Source organism: Ambystoma mexicanum, chromosome 13 (genome assembly GCF_040938575.1).
Source record: "Ambystoma mexicanum isolate Mex_15411 chromosome 13, UKY_AmexF1_1, whole genome shotgun sequence".
NCBI classification, from domain to species: domain Eukaryota; kingdom Metazoa; phylum Chordata; class Amphibia; order Caudata; family Ambystomatidae; genus Ambystoma; species Ambystoma mexicanum.
The window spans coordinates 623,046,157-623,071,395 of record NC_090938.1 but is presented as its reverse complement, the minus strand read 5'-3'; positions in this window follow the sequence as shown (position 1 = coordinate 623,071,395).

The window sequence follows — 25,239 nt, the reverse complement described above, 5'->3', positions numbered from 1 at the left end:
GCAGACGGGTTCTTGGACACATCATCATGCGGCGCGCTAGCGTATGATCATGTGTCACTGTCCGGAAGGTCCGCAATGAAGTCAGATAGTTGTAGAAAGTGTATAGAAGTGTTAAAAATGATTCTAGAAGGTGGGAAATGGCAGAGTTTTAAGGTGACACTTTGTATATTGGACACAAATATTGTTATATTTGCTAATTATGATATTAGTAAGGTTGTAGGAAAATAACATGCACTGGTAAAAACCCATGAAATTCACTGAAAAAATGTTGTTAAAGGGACGTTATGGTTAAGTTGGATTATAAAAACCTATGAAATTCAATGAAAAAACTTTGTTAAAGGGATGTTATGGTTAAGTTGCACTAATAAAAACCTATGAAAGTCCGTAAAAAAATGTTGTTAAAAGGACGTTATGGTTACAGGTAAAATCGAAAACCCCCTGAAATTCGCCAGTTATGATAAGCTAAACAACAATAACTAGCGCCTCCACCGTGCACTGCTAAGACTAACACCCAGGACATCAAAGATGACATCACAAATATAATTGATGACATCACTGATGACATCACATGTGCATTTATTTTTCATACAAGGGGTTGTGAATGTAATGTTGGCAAAAAATTATCAGGGATTATTGGGAGATGTGTAATAAACTACATACTTCATTACACAATGTAGTGTTCTAAAGGACATTCCATTGCAGTGTTCTTTCTAGTACAGGAACCTACTCATACAGAAATGTAGGTATTGGCTGCAGCATACACCACAGAGGTGCTATATTTTTAATTTTCCAAAGTTATATGAAAAAAAAATGGAGAATGCTTCTGTATCAGACTTTTCCTTGCTGCAAAACATGTACTAAGTAGCTAATAATGCATCACGTACTACATATTTCGAATAATCCACACAAAACATAAATAGACCACAATGCATACACATATGGGGCTTATATTTGGAGAGTAAAGTAAGCAAACAAGAGGCAGTATCATTAGCAACTCTGTATAATCTACATGATTGTATTCACGCACAAAAATGATTTCTGTGTTTCAAGTCTGCTTCTACCCCTATATATGTACATCATAAGATGCAATTAAATTCTAAGGAAAGTAGTGTAAGAACATGTGAGAATAGCAATATCTATAAATGTAATACCTTTTGAAAGTTAAGTTTCTGACTGTCAGTAAATAAAACCGCCTGCCCTAGATATGGCAGTGAACAAAAAAGAAGGGGCTAGACATGTGATGTCATGAGTGATATCATCAATGATATGTGTGATGTCTTCTTTGATGTCCTGGATGTTAGTCTTAGCAGTGCACGGTGGTGGCGCAAGTTATGGTTGCTTAGCTTACCATAACTGCGGAATTTCAGGGGGTTTTCGATTTTACTTGTAACCATAAAATCCTTTTAACAACATTTTTTTATGGACTTTCATAGGTTTTTATTAGTGCAACTTAACCATAACGTCCTTTTAACAAAGTTATTTTAGTGAATTTCATAGGTTTGTATTAGTGCAATTTAACCATAACGTCCTCTTAACAACATTTTTTCATTGAATATATGTATATATATATATCTATATTCAAGGAAAAAACTTTAGCTGCAGGGATGTTTAGGTGAGAACTTAATGCAACAAACCCCCCGAAATTTAGTAAAGCCACCTTAACTTTGTGCCCCCTGTTGCACAGACTATGACCACAATGATGGCATCACAGATCACAACACTGATGCCATCACTTGTGACAACACTAACTGCATTGTATATAACTGATTACATTAATAATGGAAATAGACATAACACCATGTATAAGTTAGCTCATGAAAACTTTGATTACCTTAATAACAATTTAGGCGTGGACTTGGCCATGACAAAGACATGGGTCACTGGCCAGCACCAACGGTCATAGCTGGTGGTCGGTCAGTGTTAGAAAATACCAATGTGCATGGTTAAAAGCCATGCCTAGTAGCCCATCACTGTTTTAAAATATACAGTGTGCAACGTTGAAAGCTGTAGTCAGTGGCAATGGCTAAAGGCCATAGCTAGTGCCCATTAATATGTCAGAATATACAGTAGGCACAGCCAAAAGCCATGGCCACTGGCTAGTATTGTGTTGAAGACCATAGCTAGTGGCTGGTTAGTGTTGTGTAATACACAGTGGGCACAGCCGAAGGTCATCGCTTATTGCATTTTATTATTTTTAAATATACAGTGGACATGGCCAAAAGATGAACAACCTGCTCAAAGTCAAAGGCCATGCCTAGAGGTCTATTTATATGTTAGAATATATAGTGGGCACACCCAAAGATTGTGGCCAGTTGCCAGTGTTGTGCTAAAGTCCATGGCTAGTGCCTAATCCGGTTGAAAGCTGTATCCACTAGTAACGGACAAAATCTATGGTTGGTAGCCTGTTAGCGCACATGGATGAAGGTTATGACCACTGTCCATAGCTGAGGGCCATGGCTAGTATCCATTAATGTGTTAAAATATACTTGGCCATGCACACTGAGAATGGCGGAAGGCCATGCCTAATGCCAGTTACTGTTGTAATGTAATTAGTGATGTCATCAGTGGTGTGATCTGTGATGTCATCATTGTGGCCCTAGTCTGCGCAACAGCGGGCGCGAAGTTAAGGTGGCTTTAGTTGAATTTCCAGGGTTTTGTTGCATTAAGTTCTCATCTTACGTCCCTGCAACTAAAGATTTTCCTTGAATTTCAAAGGTTTTGTTACAATGTATTGCTCACCTTAACATCCCTGCAACTAAAGATGTCTCCTTGAATTTCAAGTGTTTTGTTATTCCATACATAATTAACATTAATAATACAGACAATTCAGCTAATCCAAACACTGTATTATGTCTAGAAAGTAAATTAAAAAGCAATTGGACAACTGCATTCCCCCCAAATAAACCTGTTGTTACAAAAAATGAGTTTGCATATGTACTTAACTTTTTAAAGTATTTACATGTATTTGCACTGTTCATGAATTGTTATAAAAGTGTTACAATATCTGTCAATATATTCTAAAATAAATATTTACAAGACTACTGCCCATATATATGTAAAACAGGTTTTATAGCCGCGTCTACCAAGGATGCATGCGCGGCTGCACACAGCAACTGGGGGAGTGGGTAACCTACGTGTGCAAAATAAGCGAATAGAACATCGATGTCCTTCAACGTAGCTACGCATCTTCACGCCTAATACGCCAGCCAATGGTATCATGTGTTGCAGTTCAGCACCTACACATTATACGCGTCAACAAATGATCCACCCACACATTGTGAAGTATTGAAGTGAGTACGCCCATGCCGTTTGACGTAACACGCGTGTACAAAATAAGCCAATGGGATGTCGAACTCCTGTAACGTGGCTATGCCTCTTCGCACATAAGGCATCAGCCAATCATAATAGGCGCTGCGGCTCCCCGCCCACACGTGACCTTTATATGCAGCAACAAATTATCCAATCACACGTTGAGCTGTAGCAGCGCGTCCATGCCCATGCCGTTTGACGACATCCACGCATACTAGTCTGTCCAATTAGACGATGTAGCCGTGAATAATCATCACACCCACAAAAAATAACTTTACATTAATCATTGCTTTCTGTACTTGCTAGTGAAAGGGTTTCTGAGTAACTGCAAGCACTTTAAATCATGTTTACCTAGTTTTCCAAAATCCAATTTTAACTTTGTCTTGTGATTTGTTTAGTTTGTCTATTTTTTTACTTTTTTGTTTTCTTTAAATAAAAACATTTTCATTTTTTGCAGCATAGTCTTTTATCGTGTTGTCATTTTTATTCTTTTGCATTTTCCTCTGTGCTTGGATATTCCAACATGTCTGACCACAACAGTAGGAGCAGTGAGGATGATGTCATCATTTGGGTCGACAATCCTTCACCACCAAAGAAGTAGCACACAGGAATGAAAAAACTACAGCCACTTGGTGCTTCTTTAAAGTGCAGAAAAGAGGTGGAGAGGTACTATGCACCTTCTGCAATAAGACTCTATGCCGTGGGCCTTCCGATATCCCGTCACAAAGTCTAGACACATCGATAATGATCAACCATCTGGTGGGAGGCCACTGGGATGATGTCAATGATGAATATCATAAATATCATAAAGTCAATGAACATCACAAAAGAAAAATGCATGGGGCCTGTTCCTTGCAAAGATGAATACCAGCACCACCTGCAGCACCTCCATCCACCAGTGCATCAACAACGCCAATTGGAAATGAAGCCTCTACCTCAGCAGTGGTATCCACTACACTGACTCTTCTGTTACTGACACCCAACCTTTCCCGAATTAAAATCATTTGTAAAGGATGCTGCAAATGGGTCGTCAAGGGAGATGCCACAATTGAGCAATGGCTGAAGTTAATCGCTGAACATCAGATTACCTGTCATGCTTAGTAGTTTTTTAAATGCCCATTCTTTTTCTAAAAAAATAAATATTTAAAAAGATATATGTCGGATTTTATTTTAAATCCCTTTGTTATATGTTTCATCCTATGTATTTTCTTCCCCTATTCCACCCCCCTCTTTCCATCCCCAAAAACGGCCCTCTTAAGGGCCACCTTTTACGTTACAAAAATAGATAAAATTGAACACAGGCTGCAAAAATATATTACAATATCTATTATAATTTATTTTATGCAGTTTCAGTACTCAATTTTCCCAATTGTTGCCTGTAGCCACGGTTAACAGAGGCGTTTAGCCAAAAATAAAAGCACTCCAATCGTTGCTTACCTTAGCCATGCAAAATAAATCCAGCTATTCATTGGCTAATACCGTAACCATGGCTAGAAATAATATTATAAAAAAGGAAGCAATTGTATTACACATATATATTTCTCAAAAGTCTTACCAAATACCATTATACATGCTTGCCTCTTTCTTCCATATTTGAATTGTGAAAAAAAAGTTTTTACTTAATATTAATGGTGAAGGCCATTTATACCATGCACTATTACCACTGGAGTGGTCCTATGGTGTTCATCTAAAAAACAAAAATGCAAAATTATTTATGTTTTTTTTTTCTCATAATGATACTAAAAAAATACTGAATGTATTGCAAGTACACAACCATTACCAAGTTGTGTTCATTAATCATGCTATAGAGGAAATAAATGTCTTATTGGAGAAAAAAACAACTCTGTTCTGTTATTTTAAATATTTAACATCTAAAATTTAAGTCATTACAAACTAGATTTTGCATCAGCAAATTCAAAAAACAATTGCCTACAACATCCATAGTTTGTACACCAATAAATACATTTCACTATAATGCATAGTTGGTACAATACTATACAACCATTAGTTTATGCTACATAATGACTAATTTACAGATTACTTTAGACAAGCTTCACCAGGAAATTAAGCTATATAACATAACTATCGGCCTCATTACGAGTCCGGCGGTAGCCATGCCGGAAAAACCTGCAGGCTGCCTCCGGACCGGTAATTCCTTACCCCTTCCCTGATTGCTGGAATTATCGGGGCATTACAACCCTGGTGACCCGGTAATTCTGGAGGCAGAATTCTGTTATGTCCCATGGGGATGGGGACCATGGAAAAACAGGTTCTGTCTATGACAGAGCCGGTGTTTCTATGTCCGCCTGCAGGACTCGCAATCAGCCGGTCCGGAAACAACAGTGACGGCGGATTTACCTCCCACTGTTGTTTCCAGACCGGCTGACTTGTAATGAGGCCCTCTGTCTTCAATGTTACAAAGAAATAAATGAAGAAATGCCAACAGTGTAACATTATGTTGAGTTTTGATCTTTTTAAACTATAGTCATACCTATATTATAAATAGAAGGTAGACAATAAAAACTGTTGTGAATAAACATATTAACACCTAGCAAAAACAACATTAATAACGTAACAAATGCCATGTCCATAATTCTTATAAAATCTGTGTGTGTCCTTTGTTTGGCCACCTAAACACATGGGAAGTTCATAACAACATTTCATATTATACACATCTTATTTTTTAAAAACCTAAAAGTACAAATTATTATATAAACCTCTGTTAGCACTGATACTGCTACACAGTGTGGAATACCTTTTTTTACTATATCAAAATGTATTCTAAATTATACAAATTATAACTACATTGTCATTTCATATCTTCTTTCATAATTCATCGTGCATCCTTTTTCTGGCCACCTGCACACCTTAGAAGCTAATCACAATTATCTTAAACCTTCCATACAAAATGAAAGAACATGCACAATTTAATGACTCAATAGATTGTCTGACTTTTCTAAAAACTCCACACTGCAGATAAAGCATATTTCTACATTTAACAAACTAACCTTTTCAGTAAGTTCTTTTGATTTTGTATTTTAATTGCACTATATGTGTCTGTATCTACAACCTACTGTTTACTTGTTTCATATGTAAACAGTTATGAGCTTCTGCACTCCCTCACACTCAAAATAATGTACATGGAACCATTTATGTAACATCAGATGTATAGGGAACACTTGTACATATTACAATATACAGTGTTTTACACAATAAAAAAGAAGTAAAAGATTGCAGAATGCTATTTTCTCTTCTAAATTATATAGGCTTCACAATATTACCTCAAAACTTTTTTAGTACTGTTTTTAAAAAAATTCCACCTAACAATTTGTGTGCTACTTTACATAAACACTTATTAGCCTATTTTTCCATATCAAACTTTATTTTGCATGTTTATATTCACAAAGAATATTACACATATACTTTAAAACTGTGCTTCTAACAATGTTAAGTCAGCATTCTTTAAACCCTTTGGCAATATAGCTTGGTGTGTGACTATAGAGTAATTGCAAAAACAAGCCAATCTACCTCCTTACACACCCATGTCGTGAAATGTCCAGATTCAATGGATTCCCCCTCATGAAAAATAATTGCACATGTTTTAAAAGTTTTCTTACTAACAGACACTTGACTATTTACAAAATTCATTATAGATGTGTTAATTTTCCAACCATCTACACTGTATATTTGAAACATAATCAATACATACTTACTAAAAACTAGATGTTGCAGTGTTGATTGTAAATTACAACCACACTCACTGCATTGTATGTCATGGAATGCTTTAGTTACAAAATCAGAACATGTTTACACTTTTCTGATTAGGCACATGCAGATACACAAATATTTCACAGAGATCTGGACTAGAATAATCTTTCTTACATTTTGACACATATAATGCCACTCGTAACCAATTCCTACTTACCTATCTACATTAACAGGTCCTTCACTAATAACACAAAGACAGTCATTAACAATTCCTGACTAACTTCCTGTGAATTTGGAGAAAATTGTTGATTTCCACTTACAACAGCTACTACATTTTGGATTGACATTGCGGAATGTAAACTGTGTGGATTTTCATCTACAGATATTTTACGAAATGCAAGTTCAACACATAGCTGCCTCTCTGCTGTAGAAGCTATTTCTTGCATCAATGGAGTCATTTGAAGCAACATACACAAAGCTACATTACAATAGCATTCAACTCCTGTTTCATTAATAAAGCTGCAATGAGAGTATGTTATAGTTAAACGACTCTCCAACTCCATTGAATTCTGTTGTTTTTTAGTCTTACAAGGACTGATTTCATTTGAATGTGCTTTCACTGACTCCTTACATTTCCTGGATGAGAGCTTTGCAGGTACAGGCATGAGGTTCACATGAGGAGCATACAGTACACGCAGCCTATTATATTGTTCAATGCAAGACATCTCAGCTGTCACTTTCCTTTCATCAAATTTTATTAAAAATAAACCTTCTATATTTTTCACATGTGACAAAGCTACATATGACATTCATTCTTTAAACACTGTATGACCAATGTCAATAAGTGCTGCTTCTAAAGTCAACCCTTGTGATTTATGCATAGTTATTGCAAAAGCAGAGCACAATGGAAACTGTGCTCTTTTCACAAAGTTATCCTTAAAAAGCATTACACCTGCAGAGCTCTGAGAAGTCAAGTGAGTTCCTTCTACATGATCAGACTTAATTTCAACATGTTCAATATTTGTACTGTGAAGAAAAGTGTGAAATTCAGTCATTCTTCCCATCGCTTCATTGACTAGACCAATTTCTACATTCAAGTTCCTCTTTAACATTTCTCGTGCATTGATGCACAGTTTTAAAACTACTTCAAGACCTGCAGTTTTAGAAATTGAATTCTCTAGTTGACCAAATCAAGATTGTGCTCTCTTATAACGTGACCATCTAAATCATCACACAATGTTATCTCTACAATATTTTGCTTTGCTGACAGTAGCAATGTAGAGTTAAACTTGTTACACTCTGCAAGTGTCCACATCAAAGCAACACAAGAAATGTGTCTTTCCTTAAGAGTCAAGATGACATCAGATGGACTGCAATCTGCATGAATCATGCTAGAAATCAGTCGTCCCGTTAAGACTGCTTTCACATTTTCCTCAAATTAATGGTAAGTTCCTGTAATTCAAAACAATTTGAAAGGTTAAAATGACCAAAATTCCTTTATTATTTGAGCATCGTTAGATTGCAGCATTCTGAAAGCGGGTTGACCTTTCACAGGAATTAATTGTAACCGGTCACAAAAACAAAAAATTGTGGTTGTATTTTCTCTGATGTGAGCGTTGATGGGCTTCTCTCCATCATCCTGCATTCCTTTAAGGAATCATTGGAGGCTCTGCCCATTCCTGCAGTTAAGTTTAAAGGAATCATAGCACTCATAAGTGTTGTTTTTAATCAGGGGGAATATCACAGAAGGAATTGTGATCTGTAAATCAAAATGTTCCCATAAAAATCCCATTCGTCATACTTAGGGGGGTACCGAGACTAGCAATGACAAAGAATTACAAACATTTCAAACAAGTGGGGTGTAATCTTGATTGGTCCTTTGAAATGTCATTGGTGCCTTCAGGGACATCAGAAACAAACCCTCCAACAACACCTCAGAAAACTCTGGAAGTCCTGGTTGTTCAACAAATAAGACTGAGCTGCCATCTACTTTTGAGTCTTTTATTTTTGTGTCTTTCATACAATGTATCTGCTTTATTTACTCTGTACGAGCACTGTGATACTTCTGCTTCTGGGCGCTACAGAAATGCAATAAATAAATACATACATGAAAATAAATAAAAACATGGGCTGGGAACAGTGGAGTACACAGGAGGAAGTAGAATACGTTCTTTCTTTTCTTCAATTTCGCATTATTCCTTTTTCATTTTTCCAGGCATGTCAATGCAAATCCTATTTGTCCACAATACAGTAAATAAGTTAAATAAATAAGGGCATGAAAGCAAACCTAGGTCCATCACACAAAAGGGCATAGAGGAAGGCAATGCAATACTCACATGCATCTCTGGAATGTGCAGTAGTCCCTGTTTCATTTAAAACAAATCCAGAAGCAAACATTTTAAAGGTTAAGTGAGCAAGCGCTTATATTTTATAGAAGGAGGCAATTCCGAAACACCGGTTTTGAAAGGCTTATCTTAGAGGGAGGGATGGCTTGCAAATGTGACTAGGAATGTTTCTCCTGCATTCTTTGTTAGCTGCTGCATTAAAATAAATTCAGTGTAATTGCTCCCCATCCAGAGGTGAAAAAGGACAGTTTTCTTTTCTTTTCAAGTGTCCCCTGTCCCTGAGTGAGAGGTGTTGCCATGCCAACTGAAGACCTACCAACGGCAGGGGTAAAGAGGTGACAATCCAAGGCTTTCGAGGTGAAGAAGTGATACTGTCATGCAATCTGAGGGCCCAACAATGGCATGTGTGAAGAGGTGACAATGCAGCAACAACGCCAAGCCATGTGAGGGCCCACAAACGCATAACTCTCAACTCACATGTTTTTGGCGGGTGTCACCCGCCTTGTAAACAGCTGACTCACCCGCCAAGCGACCTGCACGCCAATTCGTTTCAATGGGCCTCTCATCCGCCAAAAATAAAATCGGGTGTTTTCACCCGCCTTTACGACACAAATGGTTGAGAGCTATGCAAACGGCTGGTGAGAAGGGTTGAGCTGTGCTGTGCCCTGTCGGAGGTGGCTGCCTTGTGCAGTGTGGCTTGACATCTGGGGGCATCGTAAGGTTCCTTACTCTAATCAGGAAGATGGTAGCTGGATGTCGGAGCTCCAGCGAGCTCCAGTGTTTATTTGCATCCCGGGACTTCTTCTGAAACTTGAAGCTGTCACCTATCTGACTTCCATTTCTCGGATGTCGGATGTCGTTTGTATGTCCTTGGTATTCCATCACTGATTTGAAGCAAAGGGTGAGAAGGAATGGCTTCCCAATGGGTATCACGGTGCTCGGTGTGGGGAGGATTGGCCAGGCGGTGGACTGTAAATCTTCTGTCAAATCCATTCTAGCTGTGTCATTTATTGGGTGGAAGTGGTTTTTACCCATTTTGTCTGGCTTATAGGGTGTAGAATGCCTGGCACTAGAGCACAGGCACTAAAGGCTGCATTTGAATCTCCTTAGTCCTCACAGGGGTGAGCCAGCGACCCCCTGACCCCAGGAGATAACTGTCTCTTGGACATTTTAGACAGAAGTACTCAGTGCAGACAGCATCTGCAAAAAGAAAAAAGCGAACGGAGGAATGTTAATATTAAAGAGTATTTATACCACACACTGCCAACACCGGAGTGGTTCCCTGGTGCTCTGGCAGATCTAAAAGGCAAGAGGGTAGGGTAATTTTGCATGACTGAGCGGGAGAAAGAGCAAGAGAGCTGCGATGGGCTGTTGGCAGCTTCATTTCGGTTTACACTGTTCATTGAGCTTAGGTGTGTTTTTCAGTCAGTAGCCCTTGTGTGCTGTTATGCGAGGCTATGTGTGGTTTGTTTTGCTGTTGCAGTGTAGTGAAGTGCATGCAGTTTGTTGTGCTTTAGAGGTATGGTTGTGTTCAGTTCAGGGTTTCAGCGGTGTATACACAGGGTTGAGTTTTATATTAGTATCATGAAGTATGTCATCTGTTAGATGTTTCTGCCATTATTCAGGTCTTAATAAATGTTCCTGTGAGAGGGGGGGATCCTGAAATGAATACCATAGATGCATTGCAAGACAATGATATCACAGATTGGACTCCTGACATAGAGGCATTGAAAGGCAAGAATATCGTCTTGCATCCTGAGTTACCTTCTAAGCCCCCTCTACAAGTTGATCAGATTCAACATGAGGTAGCCACCTGTGAAGTGCAAAAAGGTAAAACGGATAGTCTCAATCTAGCAGTGAGTAAAGCCATGGAAGGCTTTACTCAACCGACTGGGTGCACTTGATCCTCCCCCTCCCTGCAACCGTCTGTGCACTTGCACGATCCGTACGCACCGTGCCTGAAGATCGTCTGTCTGTTCTCCCTTGTCTTCACCCCTAAATTGCACTGTTAAATCTGTAGAATCGCTGTCGGGACTGTTTGTTGTCTCCCAAACTGTTAAATGCATTTTGTATGCACTTACTCTACCTGTGCAGAGTATTATCACCTCAGATTTTCAAGGGCTCTGAGTGACTGCTTGTTTTTTCCCCACGCTCCCACCCTCCTTGAGTGCTTTGAAAGACTTGCCTGTGACTAGTCACTATATAAATAAACAATACCATACCATACCAAGGCCCCTTTAATGGTATGGACAATGTCATCTCTGACACCCTCTCTAATATGGATCAGGATAAGAAGGGATGGAACCTGGCCATTAGCTGGCGGTCTGTAAAAGAGAGGATTTTTAGAGACGTTAATAATTGTGAGACAGCTATGGAGTCCCAAGCCTGGGTTGAGTCTTTTGATACTATAACCTCTCAGGTAGGTAAAATGGATAAAGAATGCCAAACAGATCTTTTGATTGCCCCAATGACTGTCAACAAGGCAGAAGTGAGCTGCCAAATTAAGCAGGAACTATCCAGTAACTTGTCTGTGACTGTTGAATCCACCACAAGTCGGACTATCTCACATTGCGTTGACGGCAGTATAATCACTTCATCTGTTTTTTTCCCTCGTCCTCTAAGGTAAAGACTAATTGCTCACCGGTGTCCTGAGAACAACTCTATATGCTTCTCACAGAGTAAAGACATGTGTTTGCAAAAGGCTTCTATGCCTAAAATTGCTGATCCATACCTAAAAGGGTTGGTTGCCGACAAAACAAATATGGCCACTGTGAATGTAAACAATGTAAAGGGTTCTGACTCGAGAGAGGCCCTACGGAATAAAGTGTTGCGTGGTTACAGTGTAAAACAGGTGGGAGATATATCAGAACCCAAGATCTGAGACTTCTGCAGAGAGTTGAAATCAAGGAATGGTCTTCAACATACAGCCCTGATTGCATTGTCATCGGATGCGGGTGTAGCAATCTTTCTGCTTTTCTTAACTGTTGTAATTCATTAGCAATGTCAGCTCTTACCACAAGTCTTAGAATTGTAAATGATTGACTTCCTGACAATTTCTTTTTTTTTCTTTTCTGATGTATGATTTCTATGATTAATGTTCTGTTTTGTATAGTGTTTTTGTTTTTATGTGCACCCGTAAGCCTCTGGGTATTTGGTTGCGTGTTACAAATAAAGTAAAATAAAGTAAAAGAGGCGACACTGCCATGCTATCTATTTGTGGCAGGGGAGAAGAGAGAGACAGCAGCACTGACATGCCATCTAATGGCCCACCAATGGTACGGGTGAAGAGGTGACCCTGCCTTGCAATCTGGAGGCCCAGCAGGGGCAAGAATGAAGAGGCAATATTACCATGTAATCTGAGGGCCTACCAAAGGCATTGAACAAGAGGCAACATTACAATTCCATTGTAGGACCCACCAATGGCAGGGGTGAAGAGATGCCACACCACCTTAGGGCCTACCAACCACAGGGGAGAAAAGGCAACTCCACCAGGCTATCTGAGTGTCTACCAATGGCATGGACGAAAGGCAATATTGCCATGCCATTTGTGGGCCTACTAATAGCAGGATTGAAGAGGCGGCACTGCCATGCTATCTGAGGGCCTACCAATGACAGGACAGAAGAGGCGAAAAATCATAACGATTGCATTTGCAGATTGAAACTGCAATGATGCTAAAGTTGGGAAGGATGTTTTGAAGTCCCACCAGCCTTGTGCATGTGTGGAAGGCAGTCGATTGTGCCCCCCCCCCACTCTCCCCTGAATAAAATGGCTTGAATAGGGATCCTTACCTTACTTCCCCAAAATAGTCATCCACCCAAAAGTCATTCTGACTCAGTGGAGCAGCCCTTTCTTTTTCTAGTTTGCTTAGAAATAACGCAACTACATACATGGAGCAACACATATACACATTTATTTTGAATTTAAAGTCTGTCAATTAAAAGTGTGTCACAGTTAATCTAAACTTTTCACACTAAGTACAAAATCCATCAAATCAACTACAAATATTGTACATATTAAAACCATCAATGAAATACATAATTACATTTCCCATATTTTAATTACCTGCGGCCTCATTATAACTATTGCGGAATGGGTTTAACGGCGCTGGTAATTGTGCCGGCGCCATTAAACCCACTCCGCAATATTACGAGGTTCCCTCGCAGAACCCGCTGTGGACGTCTGGTATATGAGTGAGCCCCTTGTTAGCTCCCTCCCCATTCCCATTGAGCCCTATGGGGGCTCAAATGGGACTGGAGAAGGACCGGGCCCGGGTTCCCTGAAGGGGAATTACTGGCCCTCCAAACTCGGAATGGCCCGGTAATTCCCCATTCAGGGAACCCGGACACGGTTTTGGAGGCAGCCATGGCGCCTCCAAAGTCGTAATGAGGCCCCTGTTCTAATGATCAAATTTGATTTTTGTCCATTGTGTTTAGACGGATAAAAATTGGAACTGTTCGGCAACTAAGATTCAACAATGGAATCCATAGCAACTGTCCGTAGACCAGATAAAGAGCGTGGCATGGCAACATAAGTACCAGAAACAAAGTATGCCCAAAACGCACCTGATTAGATATTCTGTAAATTATATAAAAATGTGCTTAGTGATGTCATATAATATGGCCTTGGCCTCAAAAATAGGCATTGCATAAGTGAATGCCACGTTGTCTCCAGCTCAGATTGAAATGTACAAATTCTACAGAGGCATTCAAGTCTCGGTACTGTTCGTCTAGGGCCAGTTATCATTAAACACACATTTACCTTTCTGAAAAGTCAATAACCTTGGATTATACATAATAGCGATTAACATCCTGTGTCAGGTCATAGTGGGATAAAGTGTTGCAGCTCCTGTTAACCATCTGATGCCCAGTGCCCTGGTGTCCAAAACGGTGGCCATCTTGATCTTCATAGCCTTGGGTCCAGATCTACAGATGAGGGGTGTATCGGCCACTTCTACTACCTAATAATTGGCAAATACACCCAAAAAATAAAAATAGGGAGTAAAAATACTTTAAAAAAAAATAGGGAAAAGACGTAGAATCTTGCGCCCCTGCTTTCATTCTCACAGCTCCATAGATATGTTTGGAGCAGTAGTAGAGGTAGTAGCACAGGAAGAAACTACTATTATAAATGTCTGATCAGAAGAAGTGAGCCTGTATCTTTTAATGTGCATGAATAACTTTGTGCAAAGAGATGAATGTTAAAAAATACACTTCCATTTTTTAGTTAAAACATATTTTTACTTGCTTATAAAATACTCTCATTAGGAATTGGACTTACATTTTTACTCCCTAAAATATTTAACTCCCAACTTTAGAAAAATAGCGAGTACAGTACTCCCACTTCCAAATCTTATCTGGAGCACTGCAGTGTTTACAACAATTCCATTGTTTACTCATTTGGGCTCACAACCCTTCAAGTTTATCTAGCCCAGGGTTATTCTGTCCTGGACAACAGGCCCTGGCAGGAGGAGGGGTTTGGGGGGAACACCATGTAACTCCCCTCCCCAGACGAACTATTAGGAGAAAATAAGTTATGCAACCTGCAATGAAGGAAGATGTTAACAGATGGGCTGCCACCCAAAATTTCTAAGTGGAAATGCTCACATATCACATGATTGATATCCCCCTAACCCCTAAAGGGTAGCTACTGGCTTTAAACGCTTTGACCCTAAAACATGGACATGACACCAACGTTTGAATTCATTAAACATCAATAATATGTCGAATGGTTATGATCCAAGCTCCGCCTATCAGATTCCAAACCATGCCTCCGAATTGCACTCCGGGAGAGGACTCTGGGTAGATTGGAATAAGGGAGGCACAACTAACCCTCCCCATAAAAGCATAAACTCTTTCCCAGGAGAACATGTGGTGACCCTGCCACACCTCCACGTTCTGCAATCCCGTAATCGGGGCTCGAAGAGGGCCAGAGGAATGCAATGGTGAGTAGAGTATCAGTCATGCTTTGAGTTAGATGGAGTCATAACCAACCTTAATGTCACTCAAGCAGTGCTCTCCTAGGCAGAGGCGTGGGATGGAAAATGCTATGTGTGAGAAAGCACTCCCCCATAGATAAAGGCATGTTCCTGAAGCAAAGGCTTGCCATTGCAAGTAATTTGCATACCAACATTGCCCATTGGCCTCTGAACTGGAAGTGAACCTCCAGTGATGGCCATTGAGTGGCTTGGCTGAAATGGCTGGTTCTGCCCCCCCCCCCTCTCTCTTCCTGACTCTCCTGTCAGCATTGTTAAAATGTTTGTGGCTGAGGGATGGACCTGAGATGATTAAGAACACTCTTGAAATATGTAAACATGTTGGATTTTATTTCCTGTTGGTTAGGTTTTTCCTTACAAAACAAAACCTGAATAGGTTTGGAGCTGTCAAGCCTAGTTGGCAAGAGTGGCCATCTCATAAATAGACTGTGTGGAAAGAGAGAGACAAGCAGTGTAAACAGAGGCAAATGGGCCCAATGGCTCTCCTTCTGCATGCAACGAAGGCCAGGCACCCTAAGATCTGCCACCCCCTGATTCTTTTATGTGTACCCTCATTCCCCCCACTGCTGCACCACTTCAATGTATCTTTACTCCGCAGATTATCTTCTGGCTCCACCAGGTGGGGGGCCAGAATTCACCAACTTCAAGGAAAGATTTGGTAATTTGTGAATAGTATGGTGATGACTTGGTGCAGTATGAACAATTTCTAGCATAGCATATCATAATGTAACATAACTTAACATAAAATGTGCTGTGGTGACAATACCTTGATCCTGAGTGATGGCATGCGAGTATGCCTCTCTTTAAGCACCAGACAATAGGTTTGTTTCTATCTTCGGCTTTCCACATCCCTGTTTTTTGGCCTGTGGGTCTGCGTTTATTTTCCCAGCGACCACAAATGGGTCTGCAATGGACAAATACCCCAGCAGGGCGCTATTGATATTTAAGGGCCTGATGTATTAACATCACAGCAGGGATGGTGTTGATGTTATTTTTAATGAGTCTACAGTGCAAGACAGTAGATAACCATGCTTAGAGACTGGTCGCCAGTACAAGGCGTGCCATAAATGATGAATTAATTAATAACAAAACATGAGCTGATAAACACATTGACCCTCATTCCGAGGTCAGCACCGGCGGGTTGCCGCCGACCCAGAAACACTGAATCAGATGCCTTACTCTCGGATGCCACCAGGACATTACAAGTCCCGGTGGCGCGGGAAGTCAGGCGGTGGGTTTGGTAGCTTCCCATTACCGTGGAGTCCCATAGGAGTGGGGCGACAGAAGCACCGGCACTGTTGCTAACGGTGCCGGTGCTTCTGTGTCAAGTCTGCCTGCAGGGGCCGCTGCACCCGGCAAGTCTGACCCTGCTGGGTGCAACAGCCCCTGCAGGCAGCCTCGTAGTCTGGCAGTCTGGAAACAAGGGAGCCGGTAAGCTTACCGGGACCCTTGTTTCCGGACCGCCACACTTGGAATGAGGCCCATTGTTTTTAGTGTTGTCCTAAAGGTTGGCAGATCATACATGGATCGAAACCAGTGAGAAAAGTGGCCCCATATCTTAGCTGCCAATACAGTGAAACATTTTCCTCCCATTCTGAGTCTCTTAAATGTGCATAGCATCTTTAGGCGAGACGAGGATGATCACAGAGCGTGACTCATATTATAATTAAGGCTCCCTGTCTTCTGTGTTTACTGATGTTTGCGCATAAATACAGATGGAAATCAATCTGCTTTCACTCTATATTTATTTATAAAAGTTGAAAACAACGTGAGAGCTTGTCTTTCTGCTTGGAGCCCGATGCATTGCAGGCCAATCGCATTGCAGACTGTCAGCATGGAGAGTATACCAGTTAGATTAAATATCGTATTTAAGCTCTTCTAATTGATGACAGCACATCTGGCAGCAAACACAGCAGAAACCATATGTTATTATGGTAAAAATGGACCCGGCACTGATGTGGATAACCTGTGGAATAACCCAGTTCGATTTGTCCTGTTCAACTGACTGTGCGTGTTTTAATAATGCATGTTTTCTATGAATAATTTATGCACATACTATTTCCAAATTATCTTTTTATATGAAAATAAATGCTAATAAATACAGAAACAACAAAGGGCAAAACTAAATATGGATAAATACAGATGTAAATCAAAGAAAAATAAAAACCACAAAACAGGGAGCCTTCATTATAATGTTGAACATTCTCTCTTAGAAACACCAACGGAGAACATGAAAGGCATGATGGAAAAAACAAAAGCATTTGAAGTCCATTGCACTGGCAGCCAAAGCAGAGAGCCGGGGGGAGGGGGCAGGGGTGATACCATCGGGCAGGGGTGATACGACCCCTTTGTCTCAGAACTTAAAGTACACTCTTTATTGCACTGGCAGCCCATGCGGAGAGCCCGGGGTGGGGGTGATACAATCCCTTTGTCTCTGCACTTGGGGCCCAAACGGTATTGGGATGGCAGTCAATGTAGAAAGGCCAGGGAAGGGCTGATACGATCTTTGTCTCTCATTACTTGAAGTCCAATCTGCATTGGACAGGCAGCCAATGCAGAGACGCCAGGGAAGGGGTGATGCGTCCTTTACGCATCCACTCTCCATTCAGTTGGCAACAAAAGCAGGGGGCGGGCAGGGAAGCATTGGCCCAAACCATGCTTCAATGGATTTCAAGTTGATAAAAAGTAACAAACAACTAAAGGTTAAATGTCTCATTTTGGTACTTCAAGTCGCAGGGAAAACATTTCTGTTGGTTCTTGGAGTTTAAAACATGCACATCTTTTAATGCTTTCAAAAACCCTATTAGAAGAAAATATCCCCTCTTGGTTTTCTGTGTGTGTTGATTTTCTGAAAGGCAAATGCCATTCGTCCTGTGCAATTTGGGTGGTTATGCAAAGCCAATTTAATGAAATGTGCACATTTCACATTGATATGCTAATTTCAGCCAACGTCGCATTGCCTTGCATTTGTTGATGAGCCCCCCACTTTAATTTTTAGGACTTGACCTCTGGATGAATCGATCCATTGTCTCATTACTTGAAGTCCACACTGCCTTGGACTTCCAGCCAATGCAGAGAGCCCAGGGCAGGGTTGGTGAGGGGGGAGAGGGAGGACAATTCCTTCTTATCAAGACGTATAGTTATCCACTCTACCTTGGGCTAGCAGCCAATGTTGAGAGGCAGGGAAGAAGTGACACGGTCCTTGCACCAAAGGACTTGAATGTCACGCTGCATTCCACCGGCAGCCAATGTAGAGAGGCCATGGCATGGGTGATACAATCCCTTTGACTCATTACTTGAAGTCCACTTTGCATCAGACTCTTATCGAAAGCAGAGAAGCCAGGTCATGGGTGATACGATCCATTTGACTCATTACTTGAAGTCCACTCTGCATAGGACTCTTATCGAAAGCTGAGAAGCCAGGTCATGGGTGATGCGATCCGTTTGACTCATTACTTGAAGTCCACTCTGCATCGGACTCTCATCGAAAGCTGATAGGCCAGGGCAGGGGTGATGCAATCCGTTCATCTCGGGTCTTGAACAATGCTCTGCATTGGGCTGTCAGTGAATGCAGAGGGACCATGGCATGGGCGATATGATCCCTTTGTCCCAGGTTCCGAAGTCCACTCTGCATTAGACTGTAAGCTAATCCAGAGAAGCCAGGCCATGGGTGATGCAATCCGTTAATCTCTGGTCTCGATGTTCACTCTGCATTAGACTGTCAGCTAATGCAGAGAAGCCAGGTCATGGGTGAGGCGATCCCCTTGACTCATTACTTGAAGTCCACTCTGCATTGGATGCATTTGTCTCAGAACTCATAGTAGGTACTGCTTGAGTGACATTGCACTGTAAGCTAGCTCTTCTTTCGATGCAAAGGTAACATCTAGATGGATACTACTTGAATAGTCTATCTGGGGCATCACCAGAAGGGAATGCACCTTGTGTGGAAAAGTTACAAAAAGGGGAACATCCTTCTTAGTACTCAGAGAGCAAAAGAAATTGTTTCAGCAACATTCGGTCAGGAAGCAAGCGATCCGGTCCTCCCCTGAGTGAAGATGTACCAATAGCCAATAACTGCCCCTCCTACCCCACAAGATCAATCATATAAAATGGTTCTGAGAGGTCCAGAGCATGAGAAGAAGGGATCCCCGTTCCATGTTATAATTGCCAGCCGGCATATTCCAGTCTCCTAGAAGGCCAACTAAACTGCACCTGGCGGTCTTCTGCTGGCCGGATTATATAACTCCACATACCCACCAGGCAACAAGTACACAGCGTCATCTCATTGATGATTAAGGAGTAAGTCCTATTACTAATGGGAACATTTTATACGTGAGTAAACAAAAAGTTAACTATGAAACAGATTTTTTTCTTAATAAATACTTCTTTGGACCTAGTAATTAATGCACATTAAAACACACATGTTTATCTCTTGCGGTCAGTCAGTACTAATAATAGTTTCTTCCTGTGGCACTAGGTGTAAAACTGGTCTAAATATATACTTGGAGCTGCGTGGCTGAAAGCAGTGGGACAAGCACCTGATGTGTCTGTTTCCTGGTTTTTATTGGGAGTAGTTTTAATCCCTATTTTTTTGGGGGGGGGGTAATTTGCCCATTTCTAGGGAGTAAAAGTGGCTGATACACCCTTTATCTGTAGGGCTGAGTGCAATGCTAACATCTTGACTGAGTATGTCTCACCACCAACCTGCTTGGATGCGAAGACTCCGACTGACTTGAACAGACGACGGACAGAGAGTGGTGATCTCTCTCGTTAAATCATAGCGTGGCTGTCTCGCCCGTTAGAAGACTGAAAAGATGAGATCAGTGTCATGTACAGAAATGAGCAAATGTCAGGAAGCCGATTCCATGCTTCTAAGTTCCCACCTTATCTCCATGCAACCTCATAACATAGGCTGCTGATTTTTCCTTGTATCTACAAAGCAACATCTGGTGGGAAGGGTATTTTCATTAGATGTCCAGTCAAAGGATCGATTACAAAAGGCTTGGATGCAAAAGTTGAGAGTCAATAGGGTCAAAAACCAAAGGTTCGAATTTTTTTATATTTATATATTTATTTTTGGGTTTCCGTGTGGTTTTTTATCACAAAAAAAAATATATGAAAAAAAACATGTTTTCGAACCTTTTGTTTTCGAGACTATTGACTCGAACCTTTTGTCATTTGACCCTTTGCAGTCAATCCTTTGACCTACAACCTTTTCATTGGTGGCTACCACCTCTGGAACCTCCTTCTTCCTGTCTTCAGTACTAGAAAAGATCAACTCCTTTTCTGAAGCGTCATCAACATTTCTTCTCCAAGCATTAAAAGTCTTTGCACATTCGGTTTGCTCCTGTTCCAAATGTTGTTATGATATGATATGATAGGTTATTTATAAGACACTAATTACCCAGAGGTTTCTAAGCACGGACCCGGGGATCGAACCTCTGGTGCTCTGTGTCGTTTTGCTTCCAAGGCAAGCACGTTGCCCCTGAGCTATCCTCCCGAGACCTTCCAGAAACAAGGAGGCCCTTTTTGGTTTATGATCAGACCACAAGCACCTACGGTACCAGTGCTTTTATTCTTGGTGAGACGGAAGGTGTATCAGATGGGGGTGGAGAGACTGGAGCTTTACTTTTGTGGACATTTCACAGAGATGGAAGCTTTCACGAACATGTCGTCAAGGTCACTGGCAGTTTGGCCAGATGTTAATTACACCTCAAAGTCTTTATTTACATAAATTACATATTTAGGCCCTTTACAATATTTGAACCAACAATATCAAGGTCACCCCCTTTCCCCAGCCGTTCACAAATCTGTGTACTGGGAGGGGAGCGAATGGGTGGTCATCAATGTCCCAGCTGATATGGGAGAGGGAGTGAGCCCCAAAAAGAAGGCAGAACGGCAACGATGAGCCTTGCCTGGGAATCACCAAGAGGTCATAGGGAGAAGACAAAGAGATCTAGCCAGAATGTTGCATTTTTGGATTAGGAGTGGGAGATAATTGATTATTATTATTATTGTTAACATTAAAGTATTTATTGAGTGCAAACCTAGATTTGTGAAGCAAAGGAGCACTTTCCAAGTAGTGCATGGTGAGGGAAGCAGATTGCAAATGTATCAATACAAGGGAGTGGGGAGCTAACAACAGGGGAGACGATGGAATCCTTGGTGAGTGAGTGATGCAGAGTGACTTAAACCTGATTCTCCTGGACACAGGAATCCAACAGAAGCAGACGAGTGTGAGATTTCATAATGTCATTGAATTCCGAGAAGCAGATGGCCACAGCAGTTTGGAGCCTGCCAAGGAGAAATAAAGAAAGGAAGGAAGGCCCAAGAAAAGGATGTTACCAAAGGTGGAGTTGAAAGATTTGAGAATCTAGAACGTGCTTTATTTGCTTGGGAACCCCCCAGTAAGGTAATTCTATTTTTGGAGTGACAATTATAAGAAGAACATCTAACCATGTCAGTGCCTCATGGGTCAAAGGGACTGAGATGGGGGCAGGAGGGGCCACACAGATCAATGCTGTGGTTGATGAGCTTAACTTCATCCTTGTTCTTGTTCAGCCTATGATAAATTGAGTTTAACCAAGAATCGAATGAGTACCATGCATAGAGAGAAGGAACGTGTGCGTTATGTTTGCGGGACACAGCAACCTATTTGTTCATGAGGCGTGCAGTCAAAGTACATCTCAATGAACTGAGCTGCTAGTGTTAGCTTAAATATACTGTCAACCAAAGCACTGCATTTTTCCATACTTTGGTTAACAATATATTTAAGCAAACAGGGCGCAACTAAAAGGGACCGTGCCAAAACGGCTGCCACCGAAAGCGCTGTGTTGAAATGTCCGGCTTCCTGAATATCTGTTTAGAGATGAAACAAGACACATAGAGTTGGAAGAGGGCAAGCCTCCCTTGTGGGATTGTACAAATTAGGACAGTGGATTGGATGTGCATGGGGTCAAGGACCTGTCGTGTTCTGTTCATGGGCATCACTACAAGCTAGGACCAGTGGATAGGATATGCTTTTGGCAGTAGAACAGTTGTGTTCCATGAATTAGCATCGATTACAATATTCTACAAACTAGGGCTTGCGGATAGGACATGCTTGTGTCCGGAGACGTGTTGTGTTCCATACATTGACATTGCTTACAACATTCCACAAACTAGGATCATTGGATTGGATTTGCATGGGGAAGGAAGACCTGTTGTGTTCCATTAGTGAGTGTCAATTACAGGATTCTACAAACTAGAATGAATGATTGTATATGCATGGGGCGGGAAACCGGTTTTGTTCAGTATATATGCATCAATTGCAGGATTCTACAAACTAGAACCAGTGGATTGGACATACATGGGCAGGGATCTGTCATGTTCCGCTAATGTAATGTGTGTTTAAACATAACTGTATTTGGCTTTAAAACCATAAAAGCATTATTACAACACATTACAGCTTACGTTAAAGAATGTTTATACTGCACACTGTCCCCACCAGAGTGGTCCCATGGTGCTCTGGCGGATTTGAAAAGCAAGAGGGTAGGGTTGGTTAGTAGGACTGAGCAGGAAAAATCGCAAGAAAGCTGTGATGTGCTGTTGGAAGCTTCAGTTAAGTTTACACCGTTTGCAGAGCGTAGGTGTGATTTTTCAGTCGGTAGTTGTCATGTGCTGTTGTGCAAGGCTATGAGTGGTTTGTTTTGTTGTTGCGGTATATTGAAGTGCATGCATTTTGTTGTGCAATATAGGTATGGTTATGTTTAGTTCAGAGTTTAAGAGGTGTGTGCAGAGGGATGAGTTTTTTGTGGCTAAACTTCACAATTCTATCAAAGTGAGGTGAATGGTTAATCTTCCCATTTCACTCTAGGTGTAAAGCATGGCTAAACTTCACAACTCTATCCAAGTGTGATGCATGGTTAATCTTCACATATCACTCTAAGTATGATGCATGGCTAAACTTCACAATTCTAAGTGAGGCATGGTTAAACTTCACCTGGCCAGAGGGTGAACTCCTAAATTGTAGGCACAGCGGTAAATGCAAAACACCTAGATTGATCTATCTGGATATAGGGAGAACACCCAAGTATGCGACACAAAAGTAAAATAAAACCACCTTAATGTTGATAGAAATAATATTTACTAGCTTGCTAATTATGGTATGCTATGTTATGTAGATAAGAAGAGTGGCAGGGCTTTTTGTAATACAGTGATTGCTGTACTCCACACCCAGACCACACTTAACTTATTAGTTGCTGCTGGTTGACTGCGGGGTACTAGCATTCCAGGTGAACAAGGGCAAACACAAACTGGAGCTGCTTCTTCAGCAGCTGCCATTTGCCTTGGGGCTCTTAGCCAATGGAATGCACGGGAAGGGGCTGCCCGGGAAGGGCCTCTGAAATACAACTGTTCCAGTCACAGGTGTGGCACAGACCAATGAGAGTAAAATGGGCGAAGAGACACCTGACTGTTTCAGCCAATTGCAAGGGGTAGGGTGGGGAGAGTAAAACAAAGCCAGAAATAAACAAAGGACTACACCACAAGCCTGCATACCCTAGATGCAGAACAGCTCAGAAAAAGGGGTGAGAGTCAACAGAAAACACCAATTAAATTCCAAAGAAATCACACACTAGGCAGAAAATGATTGCAAAGTACACGCAAATCCCTCCATGAATGCACCTAAAACAGGCCAAAAACTAATTGACATCAACGTAAAATGACTCATTGAGCATCAACCAGCCCCTATGGCTGCTTTTCAAGTGGTCCTTGTAGGAAGCATCTGGATTACAGTCTGGGAGTTAAGGGGAAATGGCTGCCAGGAACAGAGGCACAGAGTCACCTGATTTATTCAGCTAATTTCAAGGGGTACGGTGGAGAGAGTAAAAGAAACCAGAAACAAACAAAAGACTATACCACGAGGCGGAAGATCCTAGATGCAGACCAGGGCAGAAAATGGGGTGGGAATCAACATAAAACACTAAATATACCCCACAGAAAACCACACACTAGGCAGAGAACGATTGTAAAATACACAAAAATCCTTTCCCAAAGGACAATAAAAAAGGACAAAGACAGACTGAAATCAATGTAAAACTATTCACTAAGCATCAACCAGCCCCAAAGACTGCTTTTCAAGTGGTCTCCCTGTAGGAAGCAACTGGATTACAGTCAGGGAGTCAAGTGGAAATGGCTGCCAGGAACAGAGGCATAGAGGCACCTGACTGTTTCACCCAATTGCAAGGGGTGGGTCGAGAGAGTAAAACAAGCCAGACACAAACAAAGGACTACACCGTGATCCTGCAGATCGTAGATGGAGACCAGCTCAGAAAACGGGGTGGGAGTCAACACAAAACACAAAATAAACCCCACAGAAAACCACACACTAGGCAGAAAACGATTACAAAATACACACAAATCCCTCCACAAAGGCACCTAAAACAGGACAAAAACTGATTGAAATCAATGTAAGACTACTCAATGAGCATCAACTAGCCACAAAGACTGCTTTTCAGGTGGTTTCCCTGTAAGAAGCAACTGGATTACAGCCAGGGAGTCAAGGGGAAAATCACAAACTAGGCAGAAAAGAGTTGGTCCAGCAGAATTTGACCATATGCATGTTTTCTTTTGTGGTTCTGATGAGTACAATGCAAGCGAGGCAACTGCCGAATATGACAATTCACAAGCCTGCTAAATGTAGACATGCAGAAAAAACATGATCCACTTTTCTCCCTCAGCATCCTTCCTTTATGGACAATACTGTTTCTTAAAACAATATGCCAAAACAGCACTCAAATCATGTTCTTTAAGTCTTGGCACTTGTAACATGCATTGAATGCCATTTTACACAACTTCACATATTATAAACGGAGGACTACATGTTATAGAATGCAATGTGAAGT